Raw genomic sequence first — 19208 nt, 5'->3', positions numbered from 1 at the left:
TAAATTTAACGGGATGAGAGACAATTTAATAACAAACAATCTGCAGGGGATGGACGCAAATTGAATATCAAAATGGGACAAAACCTGAGCTTCCAACGCGAATGGTCCCCGCTTCCGCCACACGTCCACTCGCACCCGACGCCCCTTGCCCCCCGCGCCGACACAGGTTCGGGGATTTTGTTCTCTCTGTGATGAGAGTGAAATGGGCGAAATTCCCATTGATTTTACCGCTGAATTGCTGCGGAGATGTGCGCATGCGCTGTTTATACACGTCCCCGGTGTCGTCACCATAAGGTTGACGGCGCATGCGCAACCCCTCCCCCAACAATGGCTGAGAGCGTCATTCACTCAGTGAGCGGAATAGGGTTTAATTCAGCAGCGATCGGAGACATCACCGCCCCAGAGGGAAGTGAACAAACAGCATCTGCTTAAAGCAGCGCATCGGTTTGGAGCCGCGTCCGCAGATATGCTCAGAGATTGGCATTGAGTGTCCGGGCAGCTGAGGCGGAGGCGGCGGCTGTTTTTAATGGGCTCCCTGGAACACGAGCTGCTCCCGGAACATGGAGTGAGCGGGGGGAAGGGAGAGGCCATTCTCGAGCAGTGTCTGGACAGAGTGAGAAGAACTCGCCATTGAAGATCATTGCTGCTTTCTCTCCCCAAACCCGAGTGAAGCTTCCTGGCTTAGTTCCGGCTCCCACTGTCCCTTGTTATTGGACAGAGAATGGCGGGGGAAATAGCCGCACAGTAACAATGTTTCCAGTTACACAAAGAAGATCAATTTCAGGCACCAGGTGAGAAGTGTGAAAGAGACATTTTAAACAGTACCTGCTTGTTTCCGGGTGTACAGTTAGTTCAAAGGGAGTTGCAAACAGAAATCTGACCCTTGCCAAAGTCACTCCTCCATCGGATAGTCTAATTCAAGGAGCAGTGCACAGGACAGGTTGTTTCTCAATGTCACAAACTTGTAAATCTGCTCAAAATAACAGATGAGCAGAATCAGATTGCTCCAGTACTGCGGTGGGCTCAGACACTGATGTGCTGCTGGTTTTGCTTTGTTGATTCTTCATAATAATTATTATTTGAAAAAAAAAGATCACTTTTGTATCTTCTACTTACCTATTCTTCAGGTGAAGGAGTTTTGTTTTCTGTGTGTATGGAAAGAATTGAAGGAATCAGATGATTCTTCAAAACAAGGAAAAGTGCAGCCTGACGGTTCCAACTCACAGTAAGTACAATATCACTCACAAAGCACAGAGATACTGCCAAGTCTTTAGTCCAAAATGAAACGGTATAGAGACCCACATACTCGCGACGTTGAGAGGCGCCCTTTCAATAAAATATTCAAACAAATCATTGGTTGGAGAAGTTGTTTCCATTTCGCTCCAACCCAGTACACCTGAGAACTAGATTCATCAATCCCAGGGCAAAGCAAGCCCACTATTTGTTTTAAGTACATAGTGTCGCCTTGGCCACAAATTAAATACCAATTATTAACTACATCAGACAACATTTACCCAATTGTAAGATACAGAATGAATTGCTGTTGCGCACCCCAGAGTGTAGACTGAGCTACAGATTAAGTACCAGTTCCAAAATCTCACTAAGTGTTAGACTAGAATGTAGAGTTAAAGAGTCAATTCCCTTTTAACAAATTGCATGAATTACATACCAGACCATGTATCAGATCGATTATTATGCTATCATTTCAATTCGTTTTCACAGATATACAAATTGAACAGCACTACACAACTCACACAAAAAAAATGAATGTAACCTTTGGCTATGAAAAAAACATTGTACTCATATTTTACAATAAACCAAAGGTAAACCAAATATTGATACAGTAATTTATGAAATCACACAGTTACATACAACACCAGAGATGCATAGATAGAGAATAAATGCAAGAGATAGACATAGAAACAATTAATTCCAAGCACACATTCAATCCGGAGACTGAAAAATACAAAATTAAAGTGACTTTCATACACATTGTCATTGGCAGAAAGGTGCAGAATGTCACATATAGTACCAGGGGCTGACAAAGGTATCAGAAAGTTCACATTCACTTACTGTACCTGAGACTGATGGCCAAAAATATCTCATTCACATCGAGCAGTTGAGATTGAAAAGTAGAGAATGAACCTCTCAATCCCATGCAGTACTGCATAGTGACAGGTACATATAAACACCCCAATCAGGCACTTTGCAAGGCAATGACACAGAATGAGCAGCACAATTTAAAGTGTCCAGACTGACAGGCACAAGACAAATCTCGTTCACACACAGTAGTAGATGAAGACAGGAAAAGAAAATCAACCCCAGCCTCATAATTATTTTCAGAAATGGACAGCTAAAGGCTGAATGCCGCACTCACAAATGTTAGAGTCAGAATTAATCCCACTCTTGTGTAATGTCGCAGGGACTTTTGGTTTTATTCACTCATGGGATGTGGGCATCGCTGGCTATGCCAGCATTTATTGCCCATCCCTAATTACCCTTGAGAAGGTGGTGGTGAGCTGCCACCTTTAACCTCTTCAGTCGATGTGGTGTAGCTACACCCACAAGGCTTTTAGGAAGAGAGTTCTAGGATTTTGACCCAGCGACAGTGAAGGAACAGCGATATAGTTCCAAGTCAGGATGGTGAATGAATTGGAGGGCAACCTATAAATGGTGGTGTTCCTATGTGTCTGCTGCTCCTGTCCTTCTAGATGTTAGTGGCCATGGGTTTGGAAGGTGCTGCCCAAGGAGGCTTGGTGAGTTCCTGCAGTGCATCTGGTAGATGGTTCACACTGCTACTACTGTGCATCAGTGGTGGAGGGAGTTGATGTTTGTGGATGTGGCACCAAACAATGAGGCTGCTTTGCCCTGGATTGTGTCAAGCTTCTTGAGTTTTGTAGGAGATGAATGATACAGAATGAATAAGGCATTCACATGTAACTCAAGAGACTGACAAATGCAGATTGAATGCAACAGTATTACACTCCACAGGAAACTGAAAGAAAACATAGAATAAAACGCACTTTTCATTTCACAGTAGAAAACATGAAGCAAATTGAATACCACAATCACAGGATCAAAGAATAACATTTATGTAGTTCATCCTGCACTCATTCACAGTACCACAACTGACAGATACGGAAGGAAAACAATATTTAGATAAAATACCAGAGACTGATATATACACAATGAATCAGGGACACATATAATTATTCAGAGACTGATGACAGCAGAACTAATGTCAAACTCACACTCACTTCCAGATACTGGCAGCTTCAGAAAGAGGTCCATATTCAGTTGTAATTCTGGAGACTGACAGATGGAATGGATCACAAAACCACATTCAGTTCCATAGACTGACAGGTACATAATTCATCTCATGTTCACACACAGTAACATCGACAGATACATTATTAAAAACTCTTTCACAAAAAGCACACGAGACTGACAGATACAGAACTAAATTACCTGTCCTGTTCAGTACCAGAGAATGGCAGAAAGAGAAAATAACCCACACTGACACACATGGCCAGAGTCTGTCAGATACAGAATATATCCCACACTCTCATCTCAAATCAGAGACTAACAGATGGAGAATTATGGTTGTAACAACATAGCCCCAATGAATGACAGTTACATAATTAACCTAATAATGGATGAGAAATGGAGAGATGCAGATTGACTCTCACACTTGCTGAGTCCCAAGGGCTGACAATCACAGAATGAATCCCACAGTCACACCACAACAGTGACAGACAGTGAATGTGACCACACTCACAGAGCAGAGCAGAGACTGGGAGGTACAGATTGATATCAGCACACAATAAATCTCTCACACACATTCAGTTCAGAGATTGACAGATGCAGAGTGAATCCTAGCTTTCACATGGTACAAGATTTGCAGCTGGAGAATGAATTCCACCATCATACAAAAAAACAAAGGAGAGTGACAGATACAGAACAAATCTCACTCATGTACAGTTCACAGAACCAGAAGTTACAGCAGGAATTTCAGAATTGCATTCATTACCGGAAACAGTCAGATATAGCATTATTTCAACAGCACATTCTTTACCAGGACATGATAGAGGCAGACAATTAACGGCTAATGAATTAGTCCAAAACTCTCAAAGTGAAGCAGAGAATGATGAGCACATAATGAATCTCACAACCATTCACTTGCGGTAACTGGCAGATACAGGATGAATTACTAACTCACATATGGAACCAGTGATAAACAGATACTGAACAAATGTATTTCACACATAGAGCAGTTACTAATACTGTTCCATTTGTTCTTTGGATGTTTGTGTCACTAGAAAGTCCAGGAGTTTTGCTCCTCCCTAATTGTCATTTTGAAGGCGGTGGTGGACTGCCTTCTGTCTGATGCTGTCTGTCATCCATAGGTGTGGCAAATTTGTTGTTAGGTAGCAAGTTCCAGGGTTTTGACCCAGTGATGATGACTGAATGGTGACATATTGCCAAGTCAGGATGGTGTTTGATTTGGGGGTGACTTTGCAGGTGGTGTTGTTCCAGGCACTTTTTGTCCATATTCTTCTAGGTATAATCGGTTGCGGGTTTGGAGGACACAGTTGAAGAAGTCTTCTTGAGTTGCTGCAGTAGATCTCATAGATGGTACAAACTGTGTGACAGTGGGGGAGGGAATGGACTCATGAATTGTGTGTCAATCAAACACTTTGTCCAGAATATTATTGATCTGCATGAGTGTTGTTGGGAGTGCACTCAGTAGTGGAAAGTATTTAATCACACTCCTTACTTGTAGTCTGTAAGTTGCAGAATAGGCTTTAGGGAGTGAAAAGGTCAGTTACTCACTGTGGACCTGCTTTGACCTGTTCCTGAAGCGGTAGTAGTTGTGTGGCGAAGTAAGATTAAACCTTTCAATCATTTACCAAAAACTAACAAGCACAAAAAAAAAAGATGGTCACACTCGAGCGAGATATCCCATTGCAGGGAAAAAGCCACACTCACTTAACGTAGACGTGCAGGCAAAGCACAGAACCCACAGTCACATCCCAATTACTGAGAGGTCCTTAATAAAATCAACTTTCACAGGTTTTGAACAGACAGGGAAATGAATACAAATGTTCACCAATCAGACACAGACACCGAATCATAGCAACATCTACATTCTACAGGTTAAAAGATTCATAGTAAAACCTACATCTCATTAAACAAAATGAAGAGATACCGAATAAAAACATATTCTGTTACAGTAACTGACAGGTACAGAATTAGATCAACTTTCTCATATCAGATACACACAATTGCAGAGTTAAATCCAAAATATCATTCAACGAACTGACAGGCACAGAGCGACCACACATTGACTTGCCAGAATTTAAAAGGTACAGGAGAAAAACCTTTCTTCCATACCAGAGACTAACTTGTACAGAGAAAAATAGACACTCACGTAGCTGTAACTGACAGGTGCAAAAGAAAATCCTGATTCACAGACTGGAAACTGCCAGGTAAAGATTAAAGCTAAAAATAACAAATTAGACACTGAGGTTCACAGCAATCCCATATTCACCTGTCAGAAATTAACATATCAAGAGTAAGGCCTTTTCTCCCACACTGGAAATGTCCAAGTACAAAGGAAAACCCAGATACATGTTTAAGAAATTGACAGACCCAAAGCAAAGCCAGCATTCACAACAGCAAAGAACGACAGGAACAAAATAAAATACACACTCATGTAACAAAAATAGGCACAAATAGTTAAGTCCACAGTCCAAAACTGAAACAGTTAAAATCCACAATCACACATCAGTAAGTGACTTGTACAATAAAGCCCAGATTCTCATAGCAGAAGCAGATGGAGATAGAGCAAACTAATTCTCACTGAACCAGAAACTGGGCAGGACACAATTCAGATTACACCCATTTTTCAGAAACGGACAGGTGGGTATAAAATAAGGTACTTGCATAAAAGAGATTGAGAGAAACAGATTAAAGCACATTGCCCCACTTAAAAGTTTGACAGGCGCAGTATATAACCCAGTTTTCCAAAATACTGACTTGTACAGAGTGAAAACAACACTAACATGGCAGGAAATCACATATTGAATATAAATCCACACAGTCATACCACTTACTGACGGTCATAGAGTTTTTTATCATGCATATATAATAAATCAGGAAATGCTTACGACCATAGCAGAGTCTAACAGATAGAGATTAAAATCCATACACTTAGCAGGAACCAAAAGTTACAGGACAAAGCCCACAATCACATATCGGACAGTGAGGGAATCAGAGTAAAACCAACATTGACATAGATGAGACAAATTGGTCGTATGAGGAAAAGTTGCTCGATTTAGGCCAATACTCAGTGGAGTTGAGAAGAATGGGAGGTGATCTTATTTAGAAATATAAGTTTCTGAGGGGACTTGACGGGGCAGATTCTGGGAGGACGTTCCCCCTCATGAGGAGTCTAGAACTCTGGTCCACAGCTTACAAATAAAGTGTCTCCCATTTTAGACTGCAATGAGAAGGATTTTTTCTCCCAAAGGATGGTTAGACTTTGGAATTCTCATCCCCGGAGAGCAGTGGAGGCTGGGCCTTTGAATAAATTCAAAGCTGTGTTGGGCTGATTTCTGATTGACGAGGGAGTCGAGGCTTTGGGGACCAGGCAGCAAAGGTCACAGTTATATCAGCCATGGTCTTATTGAATAGCGGAGCATATTCAAGGGGCCGGATAACCTGCTCTTGGTCCTATTTATTATGTTCTTATTTTTTTAAGATTAAATGTGACAATTGCATGAGAGAAGTTAATAGGAATAGTGTATATCCCACAATTACATGACAGAAAATGATAGGCAGACTAAAACCCACACTCATAACAGAAAATTGCAGGTAAAGGGCATGCTCACACATCAGACACTGACCAATTCAGTATAAAAGGCACATTGACATTCCAGAAATGGATATTATAATACCATAAAATGCCCACTCATCTCAAAACAAAACAAGAGATACAGAATAAAGCCCACACTCTCAAACTACAGAAAGACACAATGTGAAACTAAACTCACTGGCAAGCAACCAACTTGTCCAAAATAAAACACTTACACATATGCTAGAAATTAACAGGGATGATGTAAGACCATTACTGGCTCAACACAAACTGACAGCTGCATTGTGCAAAACACTCACACCTACCAAACCTGACAGGTAGATTGTCAAAGTCACATTCACATATGAGAAACTTATAGACACAGGGAGTTTTAAAAAAACACTCATTCACACATACCTGACACTGCTAGAAACACAGTAAAGCCACACTCAAAATAAGAAACTAGAAGCTGCAAAAAAAAACACCCAATTATGCCAAATATTGATATGCACAGGGTAAAAAAAACCTTCACATATCAGAAATGAGCATGTACAGACAAATTGCACACCATACCACAGACTGAGAAATATGGAGTAAAAAAAACACTTTCCATACCAAATACCAACAGTACAGAATAAAATACAAAATTACCTACTGACAGACAAGGAGTAAAACCCACACACACACATCAGTGATTGATGGAAACAAAACCTGCATTCACTGAACAGAGATTGGCAAATACAAACAAAAACAGATCGTCACCTATCAGGAACTGACAATAGCAGATGAAAAGCCACATCCACATTTGGGAGATGGAAAGAGACAGAGTCAAACCCACACTCATGTAGCAGAGACTGACAGATGCAGATTAAAATACAGACTGACATAGGAGAGACTGACAGGAACACAGGAAAACACTTCCTTTGAAGCTGCATGGTATGGAGATTTAAAAAAACATAAATTGGAGATGAAATGTTATGAATTAATTGTTGTAATCAACTGCCACAAACTGACATAGATTAAAAGTTTTATCCAACTATCAGTTACTGATAGGCCACATTCACATAGCTACAGAGGACAAATATCTGAAGAGACAGAATAGAAATCCAATCACTGAATAGCGGGAAAGGGAAGAAATTAGAAATGTGTGATCCATTTCACTGCTGAATGTGGACTACAAAATTCTGTCCAAGGCCATTTCCAATGGGCTCTGGGGCTGGTGATCCACCCTGACTAGATCTGCGTTGTACATGGCAAGAAGATATCTGATAGCCTCTCACTACTCAGGGAAATAATTGCAGGATGGGGGCGACTGGAGACCTACCTCATCAGCTTGGGCCAGGAGAAGGCCTATGGCAGAATATCACACGCCTACTTGATGGATCAGCCCTCCAAATTGGAGTTTGGAGAGGGAATCTGCAGTTGGGTCCAGCTGCTCTACAGAAACCTCAGTAGTGCAGTTTCAGCCAATGGGTGAGAATTGGAAATCTTTCTGATAAATCTGAAGCACTCTCTCCCCTCTCCTGTTCATATTTTGCATAGAACCTTTTGCTGAGTCCATCAGGAAGGATTCGGGTATAAGAAGGGTGACAATCCCAGGCAGCGGAGGCACTCAGGTCAAAGCCTCCCTGTATATGGACAACGTCATCGTCTTCTGCTTGGATCCAATGATAGTGTACAGACCGGTGATTGGTTCAAACTGGCCTCGGGAGCCAAGCTAAATTGTGGCAAGAGTGATGTCATGTTCTTTGGGGACCTAGGCTGACCATTTCTTTGTCCCCTTCACTGTCAGGTCAGGCTGCCTGAAGGTGCTGGGGATATGGTCCTGGGCCTGCACTGGAGACTGAAAGGAGCAAGAAGCTATGATCAAAGAAAAACTGGGCATGCGGGAGCGACGCTCCCTCTCCATCACTGCTAAGAAACTGGTCATCAGGTATGAAACACTCTTGGTGTTGTACATGGTGCAGGTTTGGCCCTTTCATCACTCCTACACCGTGGTGATCACCCGAACTATCTTCTGCTTTATCTGGAGGTTGAAAATGGACCATGTTCACAGGGACATGGCATACAAACCTCTAGATAAATGGGGACAAAATGTGACCAACATCACCCTCATCCTAATGGCCCTGTTGTGTGTGGCTGCATCAAGCTGTGCGTAGACCCTCGGGAAGCAAACAGCAAGTGTCAATATGTGCTGAGGTTCTACCTGACCCGGTGTCACGAGGATGGGTCACTTGTGGAAAATTTAATGCAGAAAAACATCTTTGAGGACAGCTCCATCCAGCAGTGGTACCCACGTAATGATCTACAGGTACAGCAGGATAAGGCGATGGTAGATTCTGTCAGATAGCTTGCTCAGTGAACTATCAAAGTCTTTTGGCAGATAGCCTCATCACCAGAACTTTCAAACAACCTCTAGGATGTAGCTTGGCTGGTGGTGAGAAAGGTCCTCCCCATCATGTCCTTCCTCCAAGCCCAAAGTCTCTCCCCTTCTGCTCATCACACTCGGTGGCTGTAGTGGAGAAGAGACCATTGTTCTGCACCTTCTGGGATGTACCTTTTCCAAGAAGGTCTGGCTAGAGATGCAGTGGTGTTTGTCGAGGTTCATCCTGAGCAGCTCTGTGATGTAGGACTCAGTGCTCTATGGCCTGATCCCAGGGACACACACCAAGATAAACATCAACTGCAGCTGGAGGATCATCAGCTCTTTGGTCTGCCCGAAACTTGCCTATCTTTTGAGTGATATAGACTGGCACATTCCAAGATCCAAGACTATGTGCTGAGGAACACATTAAATCTTGGAACAGCCACCACAGAGGTTCAATGGGGAAATGTCACTGCTGAATGCCTTTCACCCATAGTGCACTGAGGACCTGAAGAATTTTATAGCACCCTGGGGCTGTATGCCTGACATTGATTGTACTTTCTGAATATCAAGAGTAACAGAAATTGGATTGATGCACCTCAGAGAGGAACTTGCTGCATGAAGGCAAGTTGAATTCTGTTGCAGTTTCTGTAATGTTTCAGTTTGAAAAAAAATGCCCTTGGGCTGTATTCCTGACATGGAACATATATTATAAACATCAGGGGAATTACAACTGTGGAGAGGCACCTAGGGGTGGGGACACGTTGAACTTTGTTGCATTTGCGGTAATTTTCAAGTTGAAATGGTTTGCAATGTACTCCTATACGTTTTATGAATAAAATTTATTTCTGGAGGCAAAAAAAGAAGAGAAGAAGGAAACAGCTACCAAAAAAGGGTGAAAGAAACCTCTGAGTAAAGGACAGGATTATTCAGGAAAATTTGGGGAAGGAGAGTTACTCCATCTACATCTACAAAGTGATGAAGCAGGTTCACCCCGACACCGGCATCTCCTCCAAGGCCATGAGCATCATGAACTCGTTCGTGAGCGATATTTTCGAGCGCATCACGGGTGAGGCTTCCCGCCTGGCCCATTACAACAAGCGCAGCACCATCAGCTCCCGGGAGATCCAGACCGCCGTGCGCCTGCTGCTGCCCGGGGAACTGGCCAAGCACGCCGTGTCGGAAGGGACAAAGGCGGTGACCAAATACACCAGCTCCAAGTAAAACCCCACAATGGACTGAAAAACATTCAAAACACTACGGCGCTTTTAAGAACCACCCACAATCTCCCTGAATAAGCTGCACCATCATTTCCCATGTTGAGTTAATGATAAATATCTTGCTGGAGGAATGTAGGTCAATTTTCCAATGCTTTCCAATCCAATCACATGTTTCTCCAAAATGCAGTTTCTCTCCCAGCGGAATGTCTGTTTCTCTATTCAGTGTTTGTGGTGTAAACTGAACATTGGTCCCTGACCCTTTGTCCAATTTCTTGGCCTCACCTGTTAATGTTCCACCTCCTCCCACTCAGTTAAGGGAATGTGTCAGTCTTCTCCTTTTCCAGTGTGTTTACTTATTGGGAAATGTTAATTCATTAACTTTAAACCACTGGAGTGCAGAAACTTTAATGTTACTTTCTTACTTCTTGCACCAGAAGCCTGGACTCTGGATTCACTCCCTCGGCTGCTCCTGTCACCAGGCATCAATCTCTAATCTGTGATGTGTTATCTTTACAATGATTGAATTGGACTGGGTCCCGTTACAGAATGTTGTGAATGGGTCTTCCTACCTGACCATTACAGACAGTTTCACATAGAAGAAACAATCAAACTGAATTGGGAGTGAATTTTAAAACCGAAGCAAAGTTTCACTAAAGTGGTCGCTGGGATGTGGCGATTGTCCTACGATGAGACGCTGATCAAATTGGGCTTTTTTTTCTCTCTAGTGTTTGGAAGAACGAGAGGTGATCTCATTGAAACATACAAGATTCTGAATGGGGCTTGATGCGGTAAAAACTGGGAGATTGTTTCTGCTGATTGGGGAATCTAAAACACGAGCACTGTCTCATTTAGGACTGAGATGAGGGGAAATTTCATCACTGTGAATCTTTGGAATTCTCTGCTCACGGTTTCCAATGGCAGCTTCCTATGTAAACATGTCATGCTGCAGTTCACCAGCCTCACCAGTGGAGGTGTTGCTGTAATTCATCAAACCCCTGGAGTCAGACCACTCAGCACAGAGACTGGGATCTTCCTGTGCCCCATATGTGGGTTTCAGTGCCTGGGTGAGAGCACCTCACTGAGCACAGGCTGGGAATAGAGACTGTGTGCCTGTGTGTCTCTGCACCACACCTAGAGAAAGTAGCTCATTCAGCACATACAGGGCTGGGATTTCCCTGAGCTCTCTCTCAGGCTCAGTTTACTCTGAGCGGATATCCCTCATTCTTTGGTTTGAATTACAGCTTCTCTCTTACAGTTAGTCTGGGTGTTCCTAACAGAGCAGAATGTCCCTATCCTGTCACACTCACCGCACATATTGAGGTGGATGTGCTGCCTCCTGAGATACAGGTGATCAAGAATTCATGTCTTCGCTACACTTGTTAACTTTACTGACCCCTAGTCCTTGAATCATCATTGATTTCCGTGGAATGTCAGGTACATTATCATCTCTCATCTGCTGTGAACACTGACCTGACAGTGGAAAGGCATTGGAGGAGGATGGTGAAGTCAACAGTGTTAAAGGTCGAGAAGGATGAGGAGGGATTGACCAGCTGGGTCAGACTGCACTCGCCTGCTCCCATTCTAATCTTTCCAGAGTATCACCTGCAATGGCTTCTCTTCCCACTCCTGCTCTTGTTACCTCTGGAATCCCCCAGGGATCTATCCTTGGCTCCTCCTATTTCTCATCTATATGCTGTCCCTTGGTGACATTATCTGAAAACACAGTGTTAGTTATCACATGTATGCTGATAACACCCAGCTCCAGCTCCAGCTCACCATCACCTCTCACAACCCCTCCACTGTCATTAAATGACCAGACTTCTTATCCAACATGTTTTACTGGATAAGCAGAAAATTCCCCCAACTAAATATTCAGAAGACCAAAGACCACACTACAAATTCCATTCCCAGTCACTGACTCTATCCCTCTCCCTGGTCACTGTCTGAGACTGAAACAAACTCTCATAACCTCAGCACCTCACTTCACCCTGAAATGAGCTTCTGACCACATACCAGTTCCTTCACCAAGATCACCTATTTCTAGGTCTGTAACATTGCACATTTTATTTTAATGTGAGTGTCGCTGGCTAGGTCAGCATTTATTGTCCATCCCTAATTGCCCTTGAGGCTCACATGTAGGCCAGACCAGGTAAGGACGGCAGATTTCCTTCCCTAAAGGGAATTAGTGAACCAGATGGGTTTTTACAACAATTGACAATGGTTTCATGGCCATCATTAGACTTTTTTTATATTGAATTCAATATCCACCATCTGCTGTGGTGGGATTCGAACCCAGACTCCCCAGGGCATTACCCGAGGACTCTGGATTACCAATCTAGTTAATTACCAATAATTACCAAAACCACTATGCCACAACCTTCCCATGTCACCAGGCCTCAACTCACCTGTACCTGAAACCTTCATCCACTGCTCAAACCCTCGTCCATGCTTTTGTTACCTCTAGACTTGACCATTCAAACACACTCCCGGCCAACCTCCCATTTTTCACCCTCCAGAGAGTGAAGCTCATCCAAAACTCTGCTTCCTGGATCTGATTTCACTCCAAATGGCGGTCACCCATCACCCCTGTGCACGTTAACCTACACCGACTCCTGGTCTCAATTATAAAATTCTCACCCTTGTATTCAAATCCCTTCATGCCCTCACCTCTCCCTATCTCTGGAATCTCCTCCAGGCCGACAATGCTCTGAGAAATCTGAGCTCCACTAATTTCAGGACATCCCTGATTTTAATCACTCCATCATTGGTGGCTGTGCCTTCAGTTCCTGGGCCCTAAGCTCTGGAATTCCCTCCCGAAACCACTCTGCCTGTATCTTGCTTTCCTCCTTCCCCTACCTGGATCCCATTCCCTCCATTTGTTTCCCCCTTCCTCTCCCCCGGGTTCCTCCTCTCTCACCCTCTGGCTTTACACAGTCCAGTTGTTGTTTTAATTGGCATCAGTGAAATGTAGTTTCTGTATTTCCCACAGCAGTGACCACACTTTAAAAGGAATTCATTGTCTGTAAAGCTCTTTGGGATGTTCTGAGTTTGTGAAGGAAAATACATACATGCAATATTTTGCATTTTTCATAGAAACATAGAAAGGAGTCACAGAAAACACTGAAGAGGCCACTCTGCCCATTTTGTATGTGATGGCTGCACCCTCTGAAACCCGTCTCCAGCCCTGCACCACTGAACGAGCCCCAACCCCCCTCCCATCAACACTGCACCCTCGTCTCCTCCTCCTGATCTCCTTCCCCACCCACTGAAACTCTTCTCCACCAGGTAAAGCCCTTTCCCCTGCCTCTGACCCATTGGGAAAGGATCAGCTTTGTAATCTGAGGGCCGACTATTCCAGTCCCTGTCTCGCTGCTGCTTCCAGCCAAACTTGGTCAATTCCCAGGAAGCCATGAAAAGTGAGCAATTTCCGCTGGATTCTCCTGCTCCCTCAATGGGAGTGAAGGAGATGCTCCTTCAATCTGCAACAATGTCCATCTTATTGAAATTGCAGCAGACAGGGTGATTTTTTTCCCTGACTAACAAGGGAGTGAAAGGTTATGGGGACAGGCAGAATGTGGAGTTGAGGCCGCGATCAGATCGATCATGATCTTATCAAATGGCAGAGCAGGCTCGAGGGCCTGATTGACCGACTCCTGCTCCGAATTCCTATCTTCATATGTTCGTACGTTCGAAAACATTCCTCTTCCCCACCCCTTCTCCCCCCACTTGGCTACTGATCCTCCCTTTGAAACCCTTCTCCACCCCATGAACCAATTCCCGACCCACTTTCCTCATCCCATTAAACACCTTCCACAGCCTTCACTCCTTCTCCCACCTCTGATATTTGTGAGATCGCTTGCTCTGTGGATGGTCAGAGTGCTGACACCCTAAGACCCCTATCTTCTCTCAGATCACACATCAACCTTACCCCTTTTATTTTCAATTAAAACCCACGCATCCCTCCCTCCCCTCAACCTGTACACATTCACTCTCTGTCCTGAAGGGCAGTCCAAGGGATTTTTCTCAGATTGGACCCCACCACACCCACAATCTCAGACCAGAGAGAGTGAAATGAAAGATCAGACATTTATATCGAACCCTTCCTGTCATGAGAAGAGTCCAAAGAGTTTCACAGACTGGGGATTGCTTCTGAAGTACTGACACTGTTTTATAGGAAACATTGCAGCCAATCAGCTTTCAGCAAAGTCTCACAAAGAGTGAATGAGATTTGACGGGGTGAGGAGTTTCTGGACATGTTGGTTGAGAGAGTGATGTTGTTCCAAGACACTGGGAGAACTGCCAGCTCTTCAAATAATGTACCAGATATAACCTTTGGCATTCACAGGTAGACAGGGTCTCAGTTTAACTTTTCATCCAAAACATGACACCTCCAACAGTGCAGCACTCCCCCAGTGCTGGTCTGGATCTACTGGAGTGGGACATCAACCCACAATTTGTTCACTCAAATCCCAACTGAGGCAGAGTGACAATGGATAAATTAACCACTTCTATTATCGACACAATCTGTGTTCTCACACCCCAATCTGTGTGAAAGCTGCAGTATTAATCAATTTAAATAAACCTGTCTTAAACCCTCTTACTCTCACTCCTTGCCCTCATTATGAAAAGCTGACTCATGCCTGGGGATTGATCCCACAGACACCTCCAGTATCGCTCCGAATTCCTCATTCTTCACCTGTTAGACTGGACAGTGCGTGTGGAGGAAAGGGACTGAGGGAACTGCCGACTCTGTCCTCACACACAATCTGCACTCTCACACTGCAGCAGGGAGCAGCGATGGGGAGCAGCAACTGGGAGTTACTCCTCTGTGGTTCCTGGGTACTGAGGCCAATTACAGAGTCTCCCAACTGAGTAACTCATCCGGCTGTGATCCACCAACTCGGCACTGCCCTTTTCTTGCTGGTCTGTTTGGATCAGCCCTCAACACCCACCATCCCCTCCAGCCGCTCAGATAGTGACTAATCATTCAGGGAATTTACCTGTGCAACTGGTTTACATTAAATTCTTCAGTCTTTCATAAATAACAATTCAACCAATTATATTGTGATGTTCAAACAATTAAACTGTGAAATTCAAAGAGAATAATGTAGTTTGAAAAGAATCCTGTCTGAACACTGGCTGTGAAGGGATTGGGGAAATGTGCCGGTGTTTACTATCAGGATGGAGAAACCCATTCCCTGCAGTCGGACTTGGCTGAGTCAGGAGCAGAAATTGAATCAGCAGGAAGAGAGTTTTCATTATCTTCCATGGAGTTCCTCAGAGTCAGTATCAGGATGCTGGAGTAGAAATGTTCTGTATCTAATCTCGGAGAATTTGCTGTTTTTATAATCTCACACACACACACACACACACACAGAGTGAGTCACTCACTGAACTTATTATGGGTAAAAAGTGTTGCCCTTCTTGCTCTATACTCATTTTCATGAGTGTAGCCTTCAGGCAAGAGCTCACTGTGAGGTTAGGTTGCTGAATACCTGAAAGGGGGGGAAAGCAGTTTTGCATGGCTACTGTTCCAGCGAGCCTGCCCCTCTTAAAGGGGAACTGCACTAATTGTAAGGAAGCTGCTGCCGATTTGCAAAAATTGCCTGTAAAACAAAGCACTCGAAATGGAGCAACACGGAAGAGAAAGGGATCCCAGGTTCTTGGATGCAGCTCTAAAGGCAACAGTCCTGGGCTTGGATGGAAGAGAGAGCCCACTTCTCTGCAGTGTATGGGGAAGTGTGGGGTGGGGGTGCTCTGTGCCGGAGACCCTAAAGCAACACCATCAGAAGGCAATTATGATGGTCAATTCCCAGAGTCTAACCCCAATGAGCTGACAGCAGGGTCACCTGAAGCTCAATTCCCTCACTTTGGTCAGGAATGATGATGTCATAGAGCACAGAAGAGTCCAAGCCAGCTCTGTGTAGGGCAATCCAGCCAGTCCCATTGACCTGCTCGATGACCATATCCCTGCATGTTTAATTCCCCCAAGTGTTCAAACAAGTTCCTTTTGAAACCATTGTTTATCTCTGCTTTTACTAACCTCGAAGGCAGTGACTTCCAGGTCATCACCACTTGCTGAGTCAAAAATAAAATGTGCTTCATTTCTCCCTCCCCCAAACTCTACAACTCCCCCTCCCCGCCCCCATAATCTGTAAATCTGTGTACCTGAGTTCTTGTACGATTTGCTGATGGGAACAGGTTTTCTTGTCTACCTTATCTGACACTGTCATAATCTTGTCCACTTCTATCAAACCTACTCTCAATCTCCCTCTCAGCAAGGAGAACAACCCCAGCTCCAACCTCCAGCTTCTCCAACCTAATCTTCCAGCTGAAATCCCTTATCCCTGGAACCATTCCGGGAAATCTCCTCTGAACCCTCTCGGGGACCCTCACTTCATTCCTAAAGCATAGTGACCAAAACTGGATGCAATAGTCTAATTGTGGCCTAACCAGGGCTTTATAAATGTTCATCATAACTTCCCTGTTTTTGTACTCAATACCTCTATCTATGAAGCCCAAAGTTCCAAATGTTTTGCTAATTATTCTCAAAACCTGCTGCCACCTTCAAAGACCCATGTACATAAACCCCCACATCCCTATGACCTTGCATACTATTTTGAACTGATTTCCTCCCCCATCCCTTCTTCTAAACTGCATCACCTCAAACTTCTCTGTATGAAATTCCATCTCCCACTTGCCTGCCCATTCTACTAGTCTATCTCTGTCCTGTTGTAGTTGATTGGTATCATCCTGACTGTTTGCCACATCTTCACGTGACATTCCCTACACACCACAGCAGCCACCTCTCACACTGCTTCATACACCACACTCCCATCACTCACCCATTAGCAATCCCGGGCGGTTAGGATTTGGGTTTAACATTCAGATGCTCCGCCTCAAACACTCAGAAATGCTGCCTACCTCGCACACAGCTCTCACAGACTTCACACAACTCCACCTCCTCCAACTGTGATACCCACATCACTCAAACACTCAGCACACTCACTGACATTCTCTATTCGATCTTTCACAGGACAATGTGATCCATAACCACAGGGAGCGGAGCAGAATCAGAGGAGGACATGCACGCCTGCATCACCTGAGCCCTCTGGAGGAGGCAGTGATCTGTATCATGGAAGCAGCTGTTACAGATGCCGCTGAATTGAATTATAGACAGCTGGTCTGGGTGCTCTGATGTATCCGAAGGGAAACTAGGTTTGAAATGCTAAGTACATAAATATGGATGAAGTTTTAGAATGTGAGGTGTGAAGAACATTTGCATTTTTAGAGAAACCAAAGTCGTGAATTTCAAAGAGATTGTAAGATGCTACACTGAGCCAACAGAGGTTAAGCCAAACAGTGTGTTCATATTTCCCAAAGATTACTGATAATGGGAGTACTATGGAAAATTTATATTATGGAAAAAGTTGCAAAGACATATTGGAACAATGGAATTTACGTTAAAATGCGAGAAACCTGTATAAAACAGATGAGGTCATATGTGAGAAGAAGGCTTCTAAGATCTAACAAGTGTGAAAAGCCTCCAGCCTCTATGCACCAAGCTGCTGTCTCCAGGAACTGAAGCTAAGAGAATCCATTTTAAATATTGCTGTCCAGGGTATTGTCTGCTTTGCCTGGGTCTGTTGAAATCTCTGTTGTTTTACTGTTGCCTTACCGGAGGTGTAACTGTGAGCTAGATTAATTAAGGATTCGAGGAGTTATTATAGTCGTAATTTTTAGTCCTATGTATGTGCTTACAATTGTTTATTTTATTAATACATGTTTAATTTAGTTTGGTAAAAACCCTCTAAGACTCAGTTGTCTTATTACTACTGAATTCAAGGCCCGCATCTCGAAATAAAAAATACAAATTGCAAGAACAGCTGTGGCAGGGTTTCAAGTTTCTGAGATTTGAGCAGCTCAGCATTTACCATCACTGGGCCATAATACATGTAAAAATGCAGGCAGCCACAGCAACTAGTATTCCATGGGGACTCAGTTGGCTGGAAAGCTGGTGTGAAACAGGTTGTTGTCAACAACACAGGATTCAATCCCCGCTTCAGTTGGGGTGGATTCAGGAGCTGCCTCTTTACACTTCCCATAATGTAGATTGTGATGTTGTGGGTCAGTCTGCCTTTGGGCAGAGAGCTCAAGAAGAAGCACTGGCTGCGCTGTATCTTTTTCATGCAATTTATTTCTCCTGAAGTCCACTGATCTCCATTTGAATTAATCCTCACTGCTGTTATATCTTTGCCCATTAATATTCTTTCCAGTTTATCTTTCCAAGTTGTATTCCCATCTCCTAATATTAAGCTTTTTCTATATATTACATTTCTGCCTTTCCTTACTAGAATCTTCTTCAATTATTGTATACATTTTATTTGGCTGTGAGTATTATTGCCTCGATTTTCACTGAAACTTTAATGTTCTTATCTGTTCTGCTTCATTTTAAACTCCTAGATGCAGCAGTGATTCATCTCTTGTTGGGCTTCCGAGGTTCTGGGGAAGAAATGCAGCCTGAACGCAGGGTAACTACCCAATTCCAGTTTTCAACTTTCCCATCATCTTCCTGACAAAACACTTGCTTTGAAATCTCCCATGAATTTTATGCTCTGAATTTTACTCATTCCATAGCTTTGTTTAAGTATTTCCCTCCAATGCCTTTCCAATATTATCTATCCTGTAGAATGGTATTTTTTGTGTTATTGAACCTGGATGGTCTTCACTCTTCCTTGTGCTTCACCCTGTGTACTGTATGGAGATA

The 19208-nt window shown here is 43.6% G+C and overlaps 1 protein-coding gene and 2 long non-coding RNA genes across 3 annotated transcripts in view; 1 reads left to right on the top strand and 2 right to left on the bottom strand.

The window, feature by feature from the left end:
• Window positions 1-19208, top strand: part of LOC144670314 (histone H2B-like) — a 1149071-nt gene that overhangs the window by 484353 nt on the left and 645510 nt on the right. The gene's annotated exons all lie outside the window — the stretch shown is intronic.
• The window catches only part of LOC144670321 (uncharacterized), a 132024-nt gene continuing 115887 nt past the window's right edge, over window positions 3072-19208 (bottom strand). Inside the window, exon 2 of the long non-coding RNA XR_013573857.1 lies at window positions 3072-3773. This is a non-coding gene — a long non-coding RNA (uncharacterized LOC144670321). The remainder of the gene's footprint in view (window positions 3774-19208) is intronic.
• LOC144670320 (uncharacterized) overlaps window positions 4060-19208 on the bottom strand; it is a 33637-nt gene continuing 18488 nt past the window's right edge. Inside the window, exons 2-3 of the long non-coding RNA XR_013573856.1 lie at window positions 5432-5482; window positions 4060-4642 (exon numbers count right to left, since the gene is read on the bottom strand). This is a non-coding gene — a long non-coding RNA (uncharacterized LOC144670320). The remainder of the gene's footprint in view (window positions 4643-5431; window positions 5483-19208) is intronic.

The sequence above is a fragment of the Cetorhinus maximus genome, chromosome 31, assembly GCF_964194155.1.
Source record: "Cetorhinus maximus chromosome 31, sCetMax3.hap1.1, whole genome shotgun sequence".
In the NCBI taxonomy this organism is placed as follows: domain Eukaryota; kingdom Metazoa; phylum Chordata; class Chondrichthyes; order Lamniformes; family Cetorhinidae; genus Cetorhinus; species Cetorhinus maximus.
This window is presented reverse-complemented; position numbering and strand designations above follow the sequence as displayed.